Source organism: Rhyacophila brunnea, unplaced genomic scaffold, assembly GCF_057557595.1.
Source record: "Rhyacophila brunnea isolate RB1 unplaced genomic scaffold, BYU_Rbru_1.0 scaffold_79, whole genome shotgun sequence".
Lineage (NCBI taxonomy): Eukaryota > Metazoa > Arthropoda > Insecta > Trichoptera > Rhyacophilidae > Rhyacophila > Rhyacophila brunnea.
In genome coordinates, this window is record NW_028233349.1 from 264,157 (window position 1) to 274,446 (window position 10,290).

At 21.4% G+C, this 10,290-nt stretch overlaps 1 non-coding gene across 1 annotated transcript; it reads left to right on the plus strand.

The window, feature by feature from the left end:
- The first annotated feature begins 10,012 nt into the window (after positions 1-10,012).
- TRNAG-GCC (transfer RNA glycine (anticodon GCC)) lies at positions 10,013-10,083 on the plus strand. Its single transcript has one exon. It is a non-coding gene; the product is annotated as a tRNA-Gly (tRNA).
- Positions 10,084-10,290: the final 207 nt, after the last annotated feature.

Genomic DNA, 10,290 nt, shown 5'->3' on the forward strand with positions numbered 1-10,290 from the left:
AATAAACAGAAAATAATTGTGTGATTATTTTTTTGTGATCCAAATGTGTAAATAAATAAAAATACACACGTAGAATTGTTTTATTTAATTTTTCAAATAATTTATATTGAGAAAAACATGTAAGGAAAATGATAAAAACCGAAAAAAAAATTTAAGCCTACATTAAATTCTAGTCTTCCTGATAAAACATACAATTTAATTGGGTAAAAGACAATATTTAAATCAAGTAAACATAAAAAATAGCAACTAGTTATAATTTTTTTATAGAAAAATGTTTTTTTTTAAAATCAACTAAACATAAAATATTGATAAATCCGATACAATATAAATTTAAGGAAATGTATATTTATTTATGTAAAATTTTAGACTCGGAAATTACGGTTCTAGTTTATCTGATTATCGTGTAACTAGATGGAAATAATATACAGCCTAAATGGATTTGAAAGCACATATATCACATAAAAACGACTCGCTGTGTCTATTTTTAAATAGAATACTGGATAGACGAGAGAAGAAGATCATATATCATTTAAACAAAAACATGTATCATAGAAAAAATAATTTTGGTTTCTGTTTTATAGACTACGGAATAAAAGTTCAAATTATATGATGAATCGTTTCCATACTATAATAAAAATAGGGCGATTATAGGCCATTGGTTTATTTATTTTGTATTCCATAAGCGACAATGACTACCCAAATATAATCTTTTTTTTATTAATTATACCCGTTCGATTTTTATTTGGTATTCGAATGTTTTCATATATCACAATAGACAAGAAAGCATAGACTATATTTTGAAGCCACTTTAATTATATCTAAATATTGGACATTTACACAGAATTTTTATTTTCTCGTCTAATTTTAATTTTTATAAAATTTTTTTGTGTGATTTTTTTTCTTCTATAGGCACATAATGAATATTTAATAATGATCTGACCTATATATATAAATTTATTACAATATAGTGATCTTTTTGTAGGTATTATTGTTATATTTTACAAATCTAATATAGAAAATATGATATTTTATTTATTTTACATTGCACAGCATAGAGAATTCACAATCGATATAATTTTTTTTTAAAGTTCATTTCTATTTTAATTCTAATAATTTTTACTAATATTTTATTTTTACCTATAATTTCTTTAAGAAAAAGCGTGAAAAAACAATAGTTTATCTAAAGAATTTCTCTTCCGATAAATTTTGACGCTAGATTGTTTATATATTTTTTATTAGAATTATAATGATCAAATTTTATGATCATTAAATAAAATAGGTACATTATAAATTTCACAAGAGTTCTTAAGAAAATTTTTTGGTAGCTGTTTCGTACTTTGAATATAAAGTTTGTGCTTTTTTTTATTTTCAATATTTCAACAGGAATTTTTATAATCTTTTTATAAATTTCGGTAGGTTGTATAATGATGACAAAAATTTTTTTAGTTGTAGTTTAAAATTGAAAAAGAAGTTACCGCAATAAAAACTTCATTGAATTTTCTTTTTTTTAATTTAAATTGTGATTCCAACCATTTTTTATTCTCTGTAATCTTCAACAACCCCTAAATTACACTTAAAATGAAAAAATATTTTATTGAGCATTAGGTAGTCTCACATAATTCGCATTTTCTTCATTTTTTCTGATTTGGTAACCAAGCCCAACACTCAGAAACACAACCAACAGAACAACCAAAACCTTAACAAGATTAGTTCCACTCATCAAATTCTTTATTCCCGAATGAATTCGAGACCATATACTTCTTCTCCTTTCTTTTTTAACTTCTTTTTCCGGGCTGTCATCCTGTTTATCATAAGTATAATCGTTCATACCACTTTCTTCCTCATTATCGAATATTTCCCGATTACGTTCATAACCCAAATTGTTGCTAGTTTCATTTCTGTATTCGTTGTTATTAAAATCGTTCAACCTGTTATTTTCTCTTTTCGGTATAGTGAATGGAGCAATTATTATGCGGGGCATAATTCTTTTTTGCGGAAAATCATCATGGAAAACGTGTCCGAACTGTGGTGTCGCTATGTAAAATGATCTCGATACAACTTTGTTTACGATGGGAAAGTTTGCAGTGACATGCGCTATTGTAGCGATTAATATGATTCTTGTGAAATTGACACTCATTCGTGTTTTATCTTATCCTTTCAGCTTATATTCGACGATAATCTGAAACTGGAATGGTTTCATGGTGACTAGTTGTGATTGATAGCTGAGATTTTGAATCATTGGTTAGAGATTGATAATAATTAAATTTTAAAGTGCTTTTTGGGATTATTATTTTTACTGATTTATTTATAGTTTTATATAAAAACTAAAATCTAAAAAGGGTTTATTTTGATTTTTTGTGTAAAATCGAATTGGCTTTGTTGCAAAAATATAAAACAAGATTCAAGTATGACGTTTCTTTTTTTTAGTATTAAAATTTCGATTGGCTTTGTCAAAAAAATACACATAAAAAATGGAATTTACAGATATTTTAGTATTTTTTTTGGTTTTGTAGATAAAAATAACTCTTTTAGAGAAAAATAACTGCAAAAAAAATTAATATAACTATTTTTTTGTGTGTTGAAATACGATTATCATCATGTAAAAATTATAATAATCGGAAACTTTTGTCGTGCATAAATATAGCACATAGGTTTCCATCATCTATGAAACCAAATAATTTTAAATTATTTGCACTATTTAATACGATAAAATTTTTAGGTTGAAGTTATTTTACAAATTATACCTTTTGAATTTTGTCTTTTTACTAGTTTTTTTCTAGAATATAATAATTAGACATTAAAATAAAAAAAATGATATTTATTCGAATGATTACAAGCATAAGCACGTTTAATGTATATTTATTATTTAAAAGTATTCTATAAATTATTGAAATAAATATGTATCGTTGTGTTTATTGGTTTAGTATTTTATTTTATCGGCATGTTTTTTAATCAAGTTTATTACTATAAATCCAACTAGATAGAGTCGGAATCATAAAAACATATTATTTATGAATAAAATATGTTGTTTTAAGTTATACACTCAGTTCAATATCGTTATTTGATTCTTTTAGTTCAAATTTCCATAGGAATTGTCCAAAAAAGGATCATAATTTTTTTCGTTAGGGGTATTAAATTGATTCTAAAATCAATTGTGTATACTATCCGTGATATTTTTTGAACTTATGGCAGATAGATTCTTCACATATAGTTAAGTTTTTATTTAATTTGACGCTTTTTTATTTATATGACTTATGTGGATATATCATCGATTGATAAAATCATTTAATAATTTTTTTTGTATTTCTGCTAAGTTTTAATATTGATAAAGGCATTATATGTACACCTTTTTATTAGTTAAGTACTTCTTGTTTTTCATCATGGTAAAAAATCAATAAAAAAAGTGTAATTATATTTGATAAAAAATCATAGAGCTGGTATTGTTACAGAGGTCAACTTAAATATTTCTTATTATATTTAAGCAAAAAAAAATATTAAAATTGTATTATATAGATAGTTTCAATGTAGCGTGTATCTATAATTTCGAGCTTAGTGTTATATAAATTTTTTACACAATTCAACTGCACGCAAAAGCTTTTATATCTTGTATTCAAAGCAATTTTTTGATAAATAGCTATGTTTATTAAAGATGTTATATTCTTATTCAAGTGTTGTGCACTCGAAAATATAATCAAGAATAAATTTGTGATTTTTATTAAAGATTTTATAAGTAATTCAAGTGAATAAAAAATATCAAATAAATAATGAATAAGTAACCGAAAATGTTTAAATTATGTCGTAACTTAATATTAAATATCATATTAATTTTAAGATATTACATAAAGAATAAATAACTATTTGAAAAGGTTTAAATTATATCGTAACTTAATATTAAGTATCATATTAATTTTAAGATATTACATAAAGAATAAATAACTATTTGAAAAGGTTTAAATTATATCGTAACTTAATATTAAGTATCATATTAATTTTAAGATATTACATAAAGAATAAATAACTATTTGAAAAGGTTTAAATTATATTGTAACTTAATATTAAGTATCATATTAATTTTAAGATATTACATAAAGAATAAATAACTATTTGAAAAGGTTTAAATTATATTGTAACTTAATATTGAATATCATATTAATTTTAAGATATTATATAAAGAATAAATAACTATTTGAAAAGGTTTAAATTATATCGTAACTTAATATTAAATATCATATTAATTTTAAGATATTATATAAAGAATAAATAACTATTTGAAAAGGTTTAAATTATATCGTAACTTAATATTAAATATCATATTAATTTTAAGATATTACATAAAGAATAAATAACTATTTGAAAAGGTTTAAATTATATCGTAACTTAATATTAAGTATCATATTAATTTTAAGATATTACATAAAGAATAAATAACTATTTGAAAAGGTTTAAATTATATCGTAACTTAATATTAAATATCATATTAATTTTAAGATATTAATAAAGAATAAATAACTATTTGAAAAGGTTTAAATTATATCGTAACTTAATATTAAGTATCATATTAATTTTAAGATATTACATAAAGAATAAATAACTATTTGAAAAGGTTTAAATTATATTGTAACTTAATATTAAGTATCATATTAATTTTAAGATATTACATAAAGAATAAATAACTATTTGAAAAGGTTTAAATTATATCGTAACTTAATATTAAATATCATATTAATTTTAAGATATTAATAAAGAATAAATAACTATTTGAAAAGGTTTAAATTATATCGTAACTTAATATTAAATATCATATTAATTTTAAGATATTACATAAAGAATAAATAACTATTTGAAAAGGTTTAAATTATATTGTAACTTAATATTAAGTATCATATTAATTTTAAGATATTACATAAAGAATAAATAACTATTTGAAAAGGTTTAAATTATATTGTAACTTAATATTGAATATCATATTAATTTTAAGATATTATATAAAGAATAAATAACTATTTGAAAAGGTTTAAATTATATCGTAACTTAATATTAAATATCATATTAATTTTAAGATATTAATAAAGAATAAATAACTATTTGAAAAGGTTTAAATTATATCGTAACTTAATATTAAGTATCATATTAATTTTAAGATATTAAATAAAGAATAAATAACTATTTGAAAAGGTTTAAATTATATTGTAACTTAATATTAAGTATCATATTAATTTTAAGATATTACATAAAGAATAAATAACTATTTGAAAAGGTTTAAATTATATTGTAACTTAATATTAAGTATCATATTAATTTTAAGATATTACATAAAGAATAAATAACTATTTGAAAAGGTTTAAATTATATTGTAACTTAATATTGAATATCATATTAATTTTAAGATATTATATAAAGAATAAATAACTATTTGAAAAGGTTTAAATTATATCGTAACTTAATATTAAGTATCATATTAATTTTAAGATATTACATAAAGAATAAATAACTATTTGAAAAGGTTTAAATTATATTGTAACTTAATATTAAGTATCATATTAATTTTAAGATATTACATAAAGAATAAATAACTATTTGAAAAGGTTTAAATTATATTGTAACTTAATATTAAGTATCATATTAATTTTAAGATATTACATAAAGAATAAATAACTATTTGAAAAGGTTTAAATTATATTGTAACTTAATATTAAGTATCATATTAATTTTAAGATATTACATAAAGAATAAATAACTATTTGAAAAGGTTTAAATTATATTGTAACTTAATATTGAATATCATATTAATTTTAAGATATTATATAAAGAATAAATAACTATTTGAAAAGGTTTAAATTATATCGTAACTTAATATTAAATATCATATTAATTTTAAGATATTACATAAAGAATAAATAACTATTTGAAAAGGTTTAAATTATATCGTAACTTAATATTAAGTATCATATTAATTTTAAGATATTACATAAAGAATAAATAACTATTTGAAAAGGTTTAAATTATATCGTAACTTAATATTAAATATCATATTAATTTTAAGATATTAATAAAGAATAAATAACTATTTGAAAAGGTTTAAATTATATCGTAACTTAATATTAAGTATCATATTAATTTTAAGATATTAAATAAAGAATAAATAACTATTTGAAAAGGTTTAAATTATATTGTAACTTAATATTAAGTATCATATTAATTTTAAGATATTACATAAAGAATAAATAACTATTTGAAAAGGTTTAAATTATATTGTAACTTAATATTAAGTATCATATTAATTTTAAGATATTACATAAAGAATAAATAACTATTTGAAAAGGTTTAAATTATATTGTAACTTAATATTGAATATCATATTAATTTTAAGATATTATATAAAGAATAAATAACTATTTGAAAAGGTTTAAATTATATCGTAACTTAATATTAAATATCATATTAATTTTAAGATATTACATAAAGAATAAATAACTATTTGAAAAGGTTTAAATTATATCGTAACTTAATATTAAGTATCATATTAATTTTAAGATATTACATAAAGAATAAATAACTATTTGAAAAGGTTTAAATTATATCGTAACTTAATATTAAATATCATATTAATTTTAAGATATTAATAAAGAATAAATAACTATTTGAAAAGGTTTAAATTATATCGTAACTTAATATTAAATATCATATTAATTTTAAGATATTAATAAAGAATAAATATATTTTTTAAAAAGAGTTTATTAAATTGTATTATAGCTTAACACTGAATATAATGTTGATTTCGGAGAATTTTCAATCCGAAAAATTTATAAATTACTAAACATATCTATGATATTCAACTGGGATGTCGAGTGAAGTAGAATCATATGAATAAAAAATAAGATTAAGGGGAAAACTTTAATTAATAGTCTTTAAATGAAGATATGTACAGATTACGGTTGGAAATTATAGAGATTATGATAGATATTACCCAAATATCATAAAAATCAACCAAATTTTGATTACAAATTTAAGCGGTTAAAACCAAATTAATCCAAACAAATAATTGTTGCTTCGGGGTTTTCCCCTACCCTGTGTACAAATGCAGAACGCGAATAGTAAAGTACGACATAACATGGGATGATGAAGACATATAATACCATAAGTCGCATATTAAGGAGTTAGAGATTTCAATCAAAGCAGAACTATACACGCAAACAATAGGATTGAGAAAAACACTTGAATTAATAAATCTTGAAAAGAAAAGATGCATGAGAAAGGTTTAAAAGGATTAAGAAAACAGTTGAATTAATGAGTCTTGAAAGGAAAAGATGCATGAGAAAGGTTTAAAAGGATTAAGAAAACCTTTGAATTAATGAGTCTTGAAAGGAAAAGATGCATGAGAAAGGTTTAAAAGGATTAAGAAAACACTTGAATTAATAAGTCTTGAAAGGAAAAGATACATGAGGAAGGTTTAAAAGGATTGAGAAAAACACTTGAATTAATGAGTCTTGAAAGGAAAAGATGCTTGAGAAAGGTTTAAAAGGATTGAGAAAAACACTTGAATTAATGATCTTGAAAGGAAGGTTGAATTATTGTTCAAATTTTCCTCATAAATCAACCAAAGTTTTGCACCAACAAATTATAGACATCAAAAACCAAATTAACACATAATAAAATACATATCTGAATTTCAGCATATTTGTCACGAATAATTTCTTAAAGAAGCCTACTAAAAATTCCAATCTTTTATTTACCCATTTGTAAATTACGAGAAATAATTTTTTAGATATTACAAACTAACTATCAATCATAATAAAAATAAAATGAAAGATTTTTATGAGATTTTAGGGCTTAACCAAAATGCAACACAAGAAGAAATAAAAAGGAAATACCATAAACTTACATTAAAATACCATCCCGATATCACAAAGTGTGATGGTACAAAATTTATGGTGCTAAAAGAAGCATATGAAAAATTGTCTTGTGAGTGTACACGAAAAAGTATTGATGAAATGTTGATTAAATGTGAATATAGACGTTTCAGAGATCCATATAAAATAGTTTTGGCTGGTGATTTTTGCAGGAATATCGAATGTGCTTGTGGAAATGTTTATGATTATCAAAATTTTGATGATGGTTTTATTGATTGTGAGTCGTGTTCATTATTTTTGAAAGTAATTGATGAAAATTTTTGAATGTAATTTTTTATAATTATAATTTTGAGATAAAAAAATATGGGATTTATATTTAATTATGGCACGACAAATGATGAGGTAATTGCTTTATCTATAAAATTGGTTTTAGAATTAACAGAAGCTGAGAATTTAATATTACCGCAAATAATAATAATTTAAATTTTTATAGCTTCAAAATTGGTTCTAGAATAAACAGAAGCTGAGAAAATATATTTAATGTCCCATGGAATAAAGATATAAATGTTAATTTAACAATTGATGCTGGAACTAAACAGAAGCTGAGAATTTAATATTACCGCAAATAATAATAATTTAAATTTTTATAGCTTCAAAATTGGTTCTAGAATAAACAGAAGCTGAGAAAATATATTTAATGTCCCATGGAATAAAGATATAAATGTTAATTTAACAATTGATGCTGGAACTAAACAGAAGCTGAGAATTTAATATTACCGCAAATAATAATAATTTAAATTTTTATAGCTTCAAAATTGGTTCTAGAATAAACAGAAGCTGAGAAAATATATTTAATGTCCCATGGAATAAAGATATAAATGTTAATTTAACAATTGATTCTGGAACTAAACAGAAGCTGAGAATTTAATATTACCGCAAATAATAATAATGTAAATTTTTATAGCTACAATATGGATGCTGAAACTAAACAGAAGCTGAGAATAATACTACCGATTATAATAATTATTCAGAATTATAAAATTAAAAATTACAAATCCCGTTTCAAATAACTTCATCTATATTTATTATATATTTTCTTTATATACTTAAAAGAAAACTCATTTGTCAACTTTTTAATTCTCACGATATGTTTGTACAAATTAAACTTATATTTTTCTGAAACAATAGCAATTTTATCATCAACGATATAAAAAATTCCATTATCTTCGTTGATTTCACTTATTTCAAAAAAAGCTTTCAATTCATAAATTTCATTTACAAACGGTGCTGCATAAAAAATATTAATTGTCATTGTAAAATTATAGTAAAAATCATTGTCATCTGTTTTTACCATACTTTTTTCAATATAATTGTTCTTGCCTTCAAATCCAATTAAATCAACATTTATATATGTTTCTCGTTCATTTTTATATTGATATACATTATTTAAATCTTTATTGTATTCTAAATAATACTCAATATCTTTTTTCTGAATTAAAAAGCTTTGTGCAGTGTTTTTTTCTAATAAGCTTTTATGGATATTGTCAAAAAGATTTTCTTTTTTATGAAATACCTTTGTTTTACTTAAATTTTTTTCGTGGTATAAATTTAGTTGAGTTTGCGTATGATTAAAAAAATATTCTAATGTATTTTTTTTTGGTTTAAATAAAAGTAAAACGCTATCAGTGGTAAATTTTATGGTGTTCGAAATTAGTGGTCGGGTATTTTGCAATATAACCGATTGCAAAATGTTTTTTACATTCCTATATTCCACGACAGACAGGCTCTTTGCTTTCTTCTTTATATATATTATATCTTTTATTTGAAGATCTATTGAAAAAAAAATTGGTTTATACTTCATTAATGCAATTTATGCAACAATTCTAATTAAAAATTGACAAAATTTCCAAATATAATTTTCATACCGGTGATTTGGTATCAAACAAGGCAATTATTCAAATAACCTTGACACAAATAAAAATACATTATTTTTTGTTATATCTAATCATGAATTTATTGGAAGGTATTCTAAATTAGTTTTAATATTAAATTTGATAACATTTACTTGGGTTTTTCTACCCTGCTTAATTCGCCCTACAATTTGATATTCAATTCCGCAGGCTTTATATTACAAATTTATTTTCAATTTTTTTCGATTTCAAGCTCTACTGGTCTAGTGGTAGAACGGGAGGTTGCCAATCTCCAGGTCCGGGTTCGATTCCCGGGTAGTGCAAATTATTTTTCTTGATTTTTTAATACAATAATATTTTATTGCGTAAGACTACAATTTTAAAACACACAATGCAATCTTTTACTAAGTTATAATTTTTACTTTCAAGATATTATCTAAATATTACCAAAAAAGGTTAATTTTAAGTGTATACAAGTGAAATTAAGGTATCATATATAGAAGTATCCAATATATACAATCTTTTTTGAT